The sequence below is a fragment of the Talpa occidentalis genome, unplaced genomic scaffold, assembly GCF_014898055.3.
Source record: "Talpa occidentalis isolate TD23 unplaced genomic scaffold, MPIMG_talOcc4v2.1 talOcc4.9, whole genome shotgun sequence".
NCBI lineage: Eukaryota > Metazoa > Chordata > Mammalia > Eulipotyphla > Talpidae > Talpa > Talpa occidentalis.
This window is the reverse complement of record NW_023605305.1, coordinates 54,680,065-54,693,856: the sequence shown is the minus strand read 5'-3', so window position 1 is coordinate 54,693,856 and position 13,792 is coordinate 54,680,065. Positions and strand designations below refer to the sequence as shown.

Below are 13,792 nucleotides of genomic sequence, written 5' to 3'. Positions count from 1 at the left end.
TTTCATATTCTTCTGATTCCTGAGAGAACAGTTGTTTGCTGCAAGAATTACTCAAGTGTATTCTACAATTAGAAAAACTCAAAGGAACGACTTCCTGTGGGTGTATCTGATATGTCAGAGGAAAGGTTTCCCTTTGTGGCTCAGGCATAGAGCCTGGAATTGATAGCTACAATACCTGAGGCTTCCACATGTCAACAGAAATGCATTTCAAAAGTATTAATGGGCCTCCCCTGGTGACACAGGCGGTTGAGCACCGCGCTGTGAAGCTGTCCACAGCTTCTGCAGCACCAGTTCGATCCCGGCTGGCCGGCGAGGGTCCCACATGGCATGGCAGACCTCTCCTGTGGTGCCCGTTGCTCCCCTCAGCAGTGTATTTCGTCAGTCTGCCTGTTCTGTTCCCCACTCTGTCTGTGGTAAATCCTCTCCCCGTCCCGCGCATCTGGCCTGTACCCAGGTTCTTGTATAAAATAAATGAAATAAATCAATCTTAAAAAAAAGTATCACTGATCTTAGGAAATAGAGAAGGCTTCTGAAGAGAAAACCTGAAGGATTAATAGGAGAAATTAGGTTAAGTGCAAGGATCTAGGTGACAAGGGTATTATTCCAGAGGTGCAGAACATGCAAAGCTTAGAACAAGAAAGTGCATGAATGAGGTTTCTCAAGTAAGTATGCTTGCATAGTGTGACTTGAGGTGCTGAGCACTAAGAAGGGAGTGGGGATGAGAAGGGATAAGCATGAAGGGCAAGCAGGTGTTTGGATGTGGCCGCTGAAGCCTTTATTCCTCTTAGACTGTAAGTTTCATGAAGACAGTTACTATGTTGGTCTCATTTATCACTGAATTCTTAATGTATAGTACAGGTTTTAAAATACTACTGAGTTCAGTAAACACTTGTTAAAAATTGGAAAGAAAGGGGAGAAAATTGCAGCACTATTTACAATAGCTAAGCTATGGACACAACCCAAATGCCCAAAAATAGATGACTGGATCAAGAAGATGTGGTACATATACACAATGGGATATTACTCAGCAATCAAAAAAAGATAAACTCATGCAATTTGCAGCAACATGGATGGAACTGGAAGGGATCATGCTCAGTGAAATAAGCCAGAAAGAAAAAGAAAAATAGTGGATGCTCTCGCTCATAGCAGGAATTTAGAAAACCCAAATAAGGGATTAGGAAAAAGACTAATTATAATAAAGTAAAAATCAAAACCAACAAGCAACTAGAAACCAGAGACACACTGTTGGGGGGTGGGAGAAGGGAGTAGAATCAAAACAAGGGTGGTGGGAATTGTGCAGGGACTATAACCAAGATGAAAATGCATACATTGTACAAAAATGAAAAATGATGTAAAAATATGTAAAAAAAAGAAAGGGGAGAAAAAGAAAGAGGAGAAAGGAAAGAGGCAAAAGGAAAGAGGATGGAGATGGAGGGAAAGATGGAGGGAGGAAAGCAAGGAAGGATCAGGGTGAGGACAGATTCTTCCTGAATTAGTGATCCATCTATTAGTTCAGCTGGAAGCTCTTGCTGCTTGCTTTTGTTGCTGTCTTGTATTTCAAAGGTTCACTTTTATTATTCTGCTTTGTACAAAGAGCAGCCAATGTAGACAGACTTCAGGTTATAGTCTTAGTAAATTCTTTGGGCTATAAAGGATATACTGACCTTATTTCTCAGTGTTTTTGTACAAGGGACAATGTCTCTGAAAAGAATATTGATTCACCTTCTCATTCTTCCCTGTCTGTCAAAGTTTCAGCATTTTCACTGATACTAGTGGCATTAACTGTCATGGACATAAAAGGACAGAATAATGGACAGGACTACATGGTAGTCGGTAGACAGGACTACATGGATACATGGTAGGGTCAACTGGGATTCCATCTAATCTCTCCTCCAGGGAGGAGACAGGTCTAATGTTTCCTCCATCTAGGAAAGTTGCAGAATGTATGATTGTTTCTAGCTGGGTAGCAGACTTGATGATAGTATTTTTCTGACTTTGTGGGTTTTTTTTGAAGGACTTTGGTTGATGGTATCATATACTACTTGGCTGGCTTGAGATGTATTTCTAAGATACTTTTTCTGTTGTAATGACTAAATGAATGAATGAGTTAAGTAAAATAAATAGGTAATTTGAAACTAGAAATTTGATACTATAGTCACCTTAGAAACAGTGCAGGAAGGGGTTAGCTCAGCAGACTTGGGTTGCTAAAATCCTACATATCCCCAAGAAAAGCACACTTATAGAATTGACTTAACTAGCCATGGAAACTGAGCTCTGAACCCTTGGAATGTCTGCCATGTAAGTATTCATGTGAGCCTGAGGGTTTGGGGGCATGTTGTACCAGTTTAACCAGCATTTATGTTAACAATGTGACTTATGGCAAGCACCTGTTTTCTCTTTGGGAATCTAGAGTATGTGTAGTTGAACTAGTTTTCAAAGTGCTGTATGCTTTAAATGACTAGTCCACAGTGAAAACTCTGGACTCCAGACTGGGGTGAGCTTCCCTGGTTGGCAACACTTCACATGCATTATCATGAATAATTTCTGGGAGAATTTAGTGCATCCTAGTGCGACTACTAAAAGGTACAACTATTTGATGTTTGTAACTTCTTCTGGACTTTGCCCTATATGCCTTTTTTTTTGCTAATTTTAATCTGTATCGTATCACTGTAGCAAACCATAACCATGAGTAATCAGCTTTTGGGTCTCATGATAACTTTTAGTGAATGATGGAATCAGAGGTTACTTTTACAGACCCTTGACACTGTACTTTTGTTTAGACAGTCTGCCTGATACTGTAACGTGCCAAAAGAATTGAAATCAGGAAGGCTGCATAATTCTTTAATTAGAAATATTATATTATTATATGGTACACAGGTGAATTGGTAAAGGAAATTGTATGGGGACTACACCCGGGGTGGGGTGGGGAGAGGGAGGGAAACAAACATTGTTTAAAAATGAACAATGATGTAAAATATATATAAATAAAAATACTTCTAAAAAAGAAATATTATGTGATAAATGTGTAAGTATTTCCCCAGTGAATTAATGCATCTCTGTGTAGTAAAGATGGAAAATATATCGTCTTAATGAGTAGCACAAGAATTCCTTTTTAAGTGATAATTTGCTTTATTTAAGATAAAGTCTTGAGAGCTGTCTGTGAAATAAACTGAGTGTATGAGTACACTTTTACTCTACATATGAGGAAGTGTGTGCTCCTGAGAGGGGTAGCAGAGAAAAGCAAGAGAAGTATATAACATGTTAGAAAAAGTAGGGGAGGGACTCCCTGGTGGTGCAGCGGTTGAGCGCTGGGCTGCAAAGCTGCCCTCAGCCTCTGCAGCACCGGTTCGATCCCTGCCACTAGACAAGGGTCTCACATGGCTCGCAGACCTCTCCTGCTGCCCTCTGCTCCCCTCAGCAGTGTACTTCGTCAGTCTGCCTGTTCTGTTCCTCGCTCTGGCTCTGGTGAATCCTCTCACCCTCCCGCGCTTCTGACTGTACCCAGTGCTTGTATAAATAAATAAATAAATCTTTAAAAAAAAAAAAGAAGGGGAAGTGAACTGTAAGGTGGCCTGAGGCTGACACATTCCCTGGATGAATGGGGTTTTTAATTAAAATGAGGAAAATTTTTGTCTAGAGTGATATAGTTCAAAATAAATATATTAAGCAGGACAATAGAGCCTGTTAACTAAACAAATGGACAGAAGAAGCTGGGGAATGTTACTATTCCTGTTCCTCAATAATTTGTAGAAATATTGAATAGGGCTTTGATATTAAAGTGGTAATATCAAATGGGGAGAGGCTTAAATTCATTTCATCTAATCCTCAAGTCTGGGAGAAGTTAGATTACAGCTCTATCACAAACAATTGACTAGATTAACTGTATGTAATGAAAGAATGGGTATTGAAGATTATCTCTTAACTTCCTTGCTTGAATTCACTACATAAGGTGCACAGTCAAGTTCCCCAGGAAGTAGATTGTGAGACTAAAGTTTGATTGTGGAAGGTTCATTGGAGAGTGCTCTCAGCAATCACACGAGAAGGGAGAGTGCGAGAAAAGTGGGATTGGGCAGAAAGAGAATGTGAACTCAGTAAAGTTGCAACAGTGACCTCAGCCCAGACTGTGAAGCTTAAAAGATATCCTGGGTGGATGCAAGAGCTCAGGTATTTGTATCCTTATGTAGATCAGTCATTGGTTCAAAGGAGGGAGAATGCCCTTGTGCGAAACAGGTTCCTGGCAAAGGGCAATTCCTAGGGAGGGGCTCATTTCTGAGCTTCAGCAGAGTACTCCTGTAACTGTGGGAATTAATGCTTCCATCTTGGAAAGGGGGATCTGGGATCAGAGTTCAGCAAATTTACTGGTCCCCACTATGTCCTAATAATTGCTGTTATCGATGGTATAAAAATTTTTGAGCTCTGCTGTCTGTTGTAATGATGCTTATAGCCCAATAGGGGGAGATAGATATGTAAAAACAAAGAAAAACATATCACGAAATAATTTTTTTTAAAAAAGGTTGTGTACAGGGCATGGAAGTAAGGAAAGGTGGAATAGCATGTGGCTCAGCAATGCTAACCACAGGTGTCTTCCTAGCGGAAATGAAGGCATATGAACTAGCAAAGAATTGCACGTTCATGTTCATAGCAGCCAGTATCATTCCCAGTAGCAGAAACTGCATTGGACTAAATGCCCATCAACTGGTGAATGGATAAACAAAGCTTGGTGTATCCAATCAATGGAAAACTGTTCATGAATATAAAGAACGAGGTATTAAAGATATGCTCAATAAAAGAAGCCAGACACAAATCAACACATTGTGATTCCATTTATATAAAATGTTCAGAAAAGCAAATCTTAAGGAGATAGAATATTGGTGAGAAATCTTAAGAATATTGGTGGAGGTGGGAATGCAAAAGGACTGTACATGGGCATGAGGTATCTTTCTTGAGTGAAAGAAATGTTCTACAATTAAATTGTGACCATATTTGCATAACTGTAAATATGCTAAAAGTCATTGAATCATATATTTAAAACAGGTGATGCTTCATTATGTAAATAATTCTTCATTGAAGCTGTTAATAAAAATGTTAGTATTTAAAAATATGTGGAAAGGGCCTCCCTGGTGGCACAGGCAGTTGAACACAGCGCTGTGAAGCTGTCCGCAGCCTCTGCAATGCTGGTTCGATACCTGCCAGCCGGCAAGAATCCCACATGGCGCAGCAGACCGCTCTTGACTTGCCCACTGCTCCCCTCAGCAGTGTATTTTGGTCATTCTGCTTGTTCTGTTCCCCGCTCTGTCTCTGGTGAATCCTCTCATCCTCCCGCATGTCTGGCCTGTACCCTGATTCTTGTATAAATAAATAAATAAATCTTTAAAAAAAAATGTGCCTTCTCCTATATCCTATTAAAAAATATATGGAAGATACTTGTAAGGGGAGATAGAAAGAAACTAAGGGAGAAATAATGCAAACTTAGAGAAGTTTTTCAGGATAAATATAATTTTCATCTATGAAGAGATGTCAGGAAAAAGAGTATGTCAGGTCAAGGAAATGATATATGCAGAAATACAGTGGAATATGTAATTCAGGAAATGTGCGTTTTCTTTGAGTATAAGGGGTTGAAGGGACGAAGAGCATTTGGCTTGTAATCAGTGATGGAAGTCTTTTCATAAAGAATATGTTATGCTTTGGAAACAAGTCTGAAATTTCTTATTTTAACACCTTCATACAAACCTGTTCGTATACTTCAATGCTCTTTCCCTGTTTGTTTCTTTTAATGCCTGACTTTCTCCTCCATCAGCTCTTAGCTTAAAAAGAGTCTTCCCATTCACAATGTCTTCCCTGATCATTTTATCTCAAAAGTTTCTGTCTGCTCACCATCATTCTCTAACAGAAAAGCACTGCTTGTTATTTTTATTTGTTTAGCTTTTCTTTGCCTCATCATGCAGTAAATAGGAACTAGGTCTGTTTTACTAATCAGAGTAAGGACTTAAATACTTGGACCAGGACTTTTCTACAGCTGTGTGACCTTGCTACATTTACTTGACCCAGTGGCTTTCAATTTTCTTCTGTTAAACATTCTTGTGATAGATTTAACATCTGTCTATCTTTTAGGCTTAATGTGAAAATTGTTATAATAGTTGTAAAAATCATTTGTAAATATTAAATCCCTGAAAATTATTATAATTGAATGATGAATAATGCATTAATAATAGTTATTAATAATTTATCACAGTGGCTCTTCCTGTAAATTTATTGAATCATTATAGCTGCATAATAAATAAGGTATTATTAATAAATAATCTACATTAAAGTATTTATTTAGGATTTAGGGTACATTTTATGCACATCAGTTATTCTTCTGTCTTGCATTATATGCTCGTCCTTAGGTACAAAGGAATTACCCCCATATAAATGGTCTTGGTGAGCTGTTTTTTGTTTGCAACAAAACAAAAACAGCTGTTTTTTTGTTGCAAACTTTTGTTTGCTTTTTGTATTTTCTGACATTTTGTTCTTTCATACTAAGATTCTTAAAGTTGTATATAATTTATAAATTAAAGGACTGAAAGGATAATCTTACAGATAGAAGCACTCTTTTAAGTATATATGTATAAACTACTACATGAGATGCTTATGAAGCAAAAGTGACTCAGATATGAACTCTGTCATTAAGGAGTTTGTATTCTAGAAGGGATGGTAAACTGTAAAAATTTAGAATGCAAGGTAGAAGTAGAAAACTACCATATGAAAGATGCAAATGGAACATATATTTGGAGCAGGAAGAATGTGTCATCAGTTAGAGAGAACAGAGGGGACTTCAGTTAAGTGTTAGTGCTTGACGCGACACTGGTGATGGATTAGATTTTTCACCAGGAAGAATGTGGTTCTCTCAGCACCTCAGGAAGCAGATATAACCTAAACAAATCAATAGAAGTGAAAAAAGTATGAGATCTCTGTCCAGATAGATCTATAGTAGGTAGCTAGGTACATAGCCGATAGAAATAAAGGTAAATATTAAAAACTAAGAAATGATCAGTGGATTTTTCTGTATTGGAACCTATCAATTATTTAAAAGGAATAGGTAAAAAGGAGTATTTCACTCAATGACAAGTTTGTATAATCTAATTTATGCCACATAGAAGCCCGATGCACCTTGTGTATCAATTACATTGAATGAGGTCTGTGGCAGTTACATAGCATGGAAAAGATGCAAACATTTTACGTATTAGACTTTTTAAAATAAGGAAACAAAATGGTCAAACACATCTCCATCCACATAGGTCACCACTGATTGAATAACTCAGAGAAATACAGATATTTGAGAAGGTGCAAGACTTGAAAGTCAGTGCTACTTCACAATTCCATACCTTCCCTTTTGTTGAAAAAAAAAAATACTAAGCTAATAGTTCTTTCCTTTTTAAAAAATTTACCATTAATCATTGTTGGTCATCTGGCACTTTTCAATAGCAAGAGTAGCCACTTTGAATATTTTGAATTCATTAATAAGTAAAGAAAATTGAGGGTTCCATTTACTTACTAAGAATAACATAGGCTTTTAAAATTAAATTAAAATTGGATTCTTTTTAGAAAATGCTTTTAGGCTTTTGAGCCTTTTATAAATTTCTAAAGTAGTATTTTAGAGCAAATACTCTTTCAACTTTTTTTTTTTTTACTCGCTTCTGTACCTTAGGGGAAAAATACTTGTCACTGATCATGGTAGAGTTTGGTTTGAATTGTGTTATCCTGTTCATCTGCTATCATCTTGTTTTATCACTAAAACCCAAAAGAATACTTAATACTAAATGTTAGAGAGAGAAGCAATTCATAAATGTTGTACAAATTATCAACCACAGACATTAATATTTCACTGTATCTACTCTCCTCAATCCAAAAAAAGATAATAAATACAGCTCAGGACATAATGAGTCAGGGGTTGTTTAATAAGCACTGAATATTTAAGTTTGACAATCAGGAGACTATAGGAAAGTATTTGAAATTTTTTTATTTACAGCAAGGAATGGAAGCTATTTATATAGATGTGTGGCTTGATTACTGATTGGGAATATTGCCTAGAGAACCCCATGATTATAATGGCATACAGATATAGATATGTAGATACGTAGATCTATGTCTGCCTATAGGCAGATGTAACAAAAGAATAATAAGAGTGAATCAATAAAAGAGGATGATGAAATCTTTGGTTTTCAGACATCTGCCATGTACATTTGTGGACTGACCTCATTAAAAAACGTAGCTTAGACCAACATTTACACACTGATAACTGAGCTGTGGTGACCAGCGACATGATTCTCTATGTTACTGTTATAAAATAAAAAGAAGTGACAGGGAAATAAAATGACCACACCCAAGATGGGTAAAGCTGTGACATCTTTCCATATCTTGACCTTCTCACTGTTCACCCCCTATTCAATATGTTAAAGTTATAAACTACTTAGTCATAATTGAATGATTATAGTCTTCAATCTGTCTCATCTGTCACAATTCTCTAGAGAACTGTTAGTTTTTCTAAACAATGGTTTTTATTATGTCATTTCCTTGCTCAAACACTTGCTTCCCAGTCCCTATAGAATAAAATCCAAAATCACTAGTTTGGCATTCATAGTTCCCTAGTAAGGCCCAAGCCAGCATTTGTAATCTTGTTTGTCAAATAACTTAGTAAATATTAATTACCTATTGTTTGACAAATATTGCTAGACAATGGGTATAGATACTGTAAACCAACTATATTCCTATCTTCACAGATCTTAGAAAAAAGAAGACGATATAGACATTGAACAAATAACCTAATTGTGGTAAGTATTGTAAGGTGATAGAGCACATATATCCTAAAGGTCTAATTTGGAGGGCAGGGCCCTTCGTAGCATTATTATTATTTTTTTTTTTATAGAGGCATGTTTTATTTATTTATTTATTTGTTTTGTTTGTTTGTTTATACATGCACTGGGTACAGTCAGAAGCGCGGGAAGGTGAGAGAATTCACCAGAGCCAGAGCAGGGAGCAGAGCAGGCAGAAGGACCGAAGTACACTGCTGAGGGGAGCAGCGGGCGGCAGGAGAGGTCTGCGCACCATGTGGGACCCTCCTCCGGTGGCCGGGGATCAGCCGGGGATCGAACTGGCACCACAGAGGCCGTGGGCAGCTTCGCAACCCAGAGCTCAATCGCTGCGCCACCGGGGAAGCCCCTCGTAGCATTATTTTTAAGGACTACTTGTCTGTTGAGTAGGAATTAGCTAGAGAGAACCGTGTTTTGGAGCTCAAATTCAGAATACTAAATATTATAAAACAAAGGCAAGATTGCAAAAAAGTGAGGCAGATGAGGCTTGAGACCAAAGCAGTACTAGAACCCAGGAAGGTCTCCTAACCTATGTTTGGGGTTTAGAACTTTAAGAGCAATGGGAAGATCATTGCAGAGATTTAAGCTTTGCAGGCAACTTTGCATTGCCAAAGATTTAAGCTTTGCATTGCATATAAAATTTTACTTTCAGTGTTAAAAACTCACTGGAAGGAGGCTTTAAAAAAAAGGAAGGGTAGGGGGCCTCCCTGATGGCACAAGCTATCTGTAGCCTCTGCAGCATGAGTTCCATCCCCAGCCAGTGAACTACCCACATGGCACAGCAGACCTCTCCTGACTTGCCCACTGCTCCCCTCAGCAGTGTATTTCAGTCAGTCTCCCTGTTCTGTTTTCCATTCTGTCTCTGGTGAATTCTCTCACACCCCACACCTCCGGCCTGTACCCCAGTTCTTGTATGCATAAATAATAAATAAATCCTTAAAAAAAGGGTAGGCCGGTTTCATCACAGACATGATAAACACCCATTTTAGTTAAGTGCGCTTTATTTTGGTCTTCTTGAATATATTTTATATTATATACTGTCCACATATTAACATGAAAGAGCCATAACCTGTGTGTACTATTGAGACACACACACAATTCAGATTTTGGATGAGCATTAGTAAAATCATTAGTATCCCATATTCTGAAAAATTGTGTTCCCTTTTCAGAAGTGTCATACATTAGAGTGGAAATAGTGGTTATGATCCTAAACAAGTTAGAGTGTTGGATCAAGTCCAGCAGGTAGTGTCATGTACCCTTTCTGAATTCCGTGGGATTACACAGAGACAGTCAGATTTCCTTTTCGTATTTGCTCTGCAGTTCATTGATTTTAATACAGTAGAGCGAGCTACTTAGAGTGTGAGTGGGCCTGAGTCTACCTCTGAGAAGTTATCTGCATGTTAATATGAGTCTCTTCAGAAAAAAAAAAAAGAACCTTGACCTTCTGAATCATACATATTGGGGAAGGTTATGGATTGTGAATTGCTAACCTATTCATATTAATAAATTGGTACTGGCAAAATTGTACTCATTTGCATAAGCTTCTTCTCTCTGTAGCCCATGAAATTAACATTGCTTAATGGCTGGAAATAAGATCACCTTTGGCTGTACCAGTCATACTTTCATTTCAAAAGGAAGAGATAAAGGGGTCTTGACTCAGTAAGCAAGAAACGGTTTTAAATTGCAAGTACCTTCATTAGGGAACACAGTGAGTCCAAGTGACAAAAGCAGTGTCAGCTGTTGATGAGTGGGGATTCTAGGACAAACCAGAATATCAAGCCTTCTTTAGCTAGCTTCCTTGACCAGGCCTGTCTTCAAAGGCCCTACAATGTGAAGTGGAAGTGCAGTACCCAACTTTGTCCTAGAGGGTTTGACAGAATGTTCACAGAGAAAGTCGTATTTGCATTGGTCTTTGAAGAATGAATGAAATTTCTCAGTTTTAGAAGAAGGGCCATGCAGTCGGAAGAAAGCATGTACTGTAAACCAGGTTTAGTATTTTGAAGAAAAAGCAAGGAGTTCAGTGATGCAGGGCTGGTTACGTAATTTCGGGGCTCAGTGGCAAAATGAAAATGTGAAATACTTTGCTCTAAAAAAGAAAAAGCAGGAAACAATGCTATTAAAGGTTACTTCCAAGTCTCTCTCTTGACTTGTCATGGTCTTTTATATTTGCCATTTAATTTATTAAGCAATGAAAAATTAAAATTTTTAATTATTGTGAATCTTGCCAGATATCTTTATATTGTGTGATGTCAATTTTAAATGCAAATATAAGATCATTTAATCCATGCATAATCACTGGAATTACACAATTCTTCCTTTCATAAAAAAATACATGAATAAGATCTTATTCCTAACAAAGAAAATGCCACACAAAACTAACTTTTACAAACGAACTTGTCTTTCACAGCTTGATATGTGCTCATTCTACCACCACTCTCAACCTTCAGCTTATTGAAGAAAAAAATGACTGAAAAGCTTTTCCTATGTTTTCCTTCCTCTAAGTCATCATATTCAATAAATAGCTGATTAATTGATGAGTAAGAAAGAATATGATTGGATTTCTTGGTCATTTGTGCATTGCAGAATGCCATTACCTTCTTCCTTCTTTTATAGTAAGTTCTGGTTCCAACAAAGTATGGACTCTCAAGGCTGTCAGTGAACCTGCTTCCTTAGTCTTAGATTTAACATACACACCTTGTACTTGCTTTGAGACTCTCTGAACTCCCACACATTATGGTGTCACTGGAATTATGTGCTCATGGGCATTACAAATGCCTATGATAAAACATTGAAGAACAGACATACTGCATTTTTCTTTTTGCTCACACTTGTGCTCTGTCAATCCATTGGCCTTCACTTTTAAAACACAACTTCACAGATAAAATTATTAAGAATTTCAAGAAGGCAAAAGTAGAGCTTAAAGCAAGTGAGGGGCCCTTCTGTACACAGAAACGTGTGGGACTGCACATTTGAAATACCATGAAATCCGCTGTGGTGTGATGGTTCTGGCCACACAAGGTAGAAAGAAACTAAGTTTGAGATGGTTAGGTGGAGATTATGTGACCATATAGACAATATTATAAAATTTGGTATTGCTACTGTTTGACAGAAAGATTCAAAACTTTTTTTATGCATTGCCACCAGTACCATATCACATTTATGTTTTACAAAGCTAACCATGGGGGCCATGTGGAAAGTGAATTGGAATGGTGGCAGAGATTACACAGAACTGAATGTTGCCAGTGGCAGAAGATTATGAGGTCGAGATGCAAAGTGGTGTATGAATGACAGTTCTCTGAGAGAAAGATAGAATTCCTAGAGTTTGCTACCTGAATTTAGGAAATGTGGTAGAGAAAGAAATATGTGAACAAAACTAATTTTTGAAGGAAGCATAGCACTTAATTTTCATCCTATAAATCACAACTTTCAACTCCAAGGTTCTAGAAGTATAATCAGTAAATGGTAGCATCGTATGTATTTCCTCTCTAAGATATTGAAAGAGTGATGGCAACTGTTTCAATGAAATAGAAGATCTCATTTAGAGAGAACCCCCTATCCTTTGGTGATAAAACTAAACTCATTGGAATCTTTTTAAATGGGTAGGTCAAGAATACCATTGTGATGCTGAGTCCATAATAGGTGATAAGTATTTTAAACATGAAGGCCAATCACCTGATCAGATTCCAAAAGCCAAAAGATATACTATATATGCAAGCATCATTTGAAATCCCATGGTTTCATATAGTTCACTGATAATTGGGGACTCAATTATGAAGATATCTCAAATTAAAAAAAAATCTATCTCATGTATTGAGTTGATGATTGAGGATGGAATGTATGAAAGACATCCGTCCAGCTGCCAGGTTCCACTCTCTCCTAGTTGAAATGAGAAAGATGTGTAAATTACTCAGTTGGTACTTTACTTCAAAGAAGGTGTTAATTGAAAAGGTAGCATACTCAAATTTCATTTTATTAATCAGGATGATTTTCTGGGACATTTTTTCTGTTGTTATTTTAGTTTAAAGCATCCTTTAAAAAGTTATCTTTTATCATAAGGATGTTTTTATTGACGTTTTTATTTGCCAGTCTCCTATTCTGTAAAGTCACTGATTTTCAACTCTGGCTGCATATTAAATCTCCTGGGGAACTGGATCCCCATATATCTTTACCCCAACCCTTTTCAGATTAGTTAAATTAGATGCGTAGGAGAGAATATCAGGTATTTTTAAATACTTATCTACTTTTTAAAGAGTTTCCCAGGTAATCTAAAGCATAATCCGGGTTAAAAAGAACTGTGCTGATTTTTACTTAGATTTTTGAGACACAGTTTTCATCCCATTTCAAGGTATCTGATAAAGGCAAAGGAAAAAAAGTAGGTTCAATAAATTGGAGGTGGATTTTTAGATAATTAGAACAGTAAAGAAAAGCAGCTTTTTCCCGTAGCTGTTATAATTATTAATTTATTTTTGTAGGTAAGGGAATTCACAAATGTGGTTTTTAGTAGTGATGAGCCTGGTCAAGGATCAGCAATGATGCTGATCAAATACCAGAGTTTTAAAAGCCATTACTCACTTGATATTTGAATTTTATTATATTTTTATAAAGCATGTCTGTTTTTCTTTTTCTGTTTCTTTGTATAGAGCATTGTATAAGTGTCCTTAGGAATGCTGGCTTAAAAGAATACCATTCTCTAAAGGTATATGTTCTTATGTGATTGTTGTTGAGCTGTTTCTGGAGTTTATTTTATTGTTGAAATGAATTTTTAAAGGCCTAACTATGGAAGATGCTATTTTTCATGTAAGATGATTATAACAATACTATAATCAAATACTGTTACAATAATATGAGGTGACAAATAACAACCCCTGGCCCAAATCTCAGTATCTTATATCAACAAATATTTTCTTTTTTCACTCTTGGACCTCTGGGTCATCTGTGATATT

At 37.0% G+C, this 13,792-nt stretch overlaps 1 long non-coding RNA gene across 2 annotated transcripts in view; it reads left to right on the top strand.

Annotated features, from left to right (window-relative positions):
- LOC119236627 (uncharacterized) overlaps window positions 1–13,528 on the top strand; it is a 91,129-nt gene extending 77,601 nt beyond the window's left edge. For both annotated transcript variants that reach the window (XR_005123115.2, XR_008550245.1), the window contains exons 4-6: window positions 8,760–8,810; window positions 11,257–11,461; window positions 13,490–13,528. This is a non-coding gene — a long non-coding RNA (uncharacterized LOC119236627). The remainder of the gene's footprint in view (window positions 1–8,759; window positions 8,811–11,256; window positions 11,462–13,489) is intronic.
- Window positions 13,529–13,792: the final 264 nt, after the last annotated feature.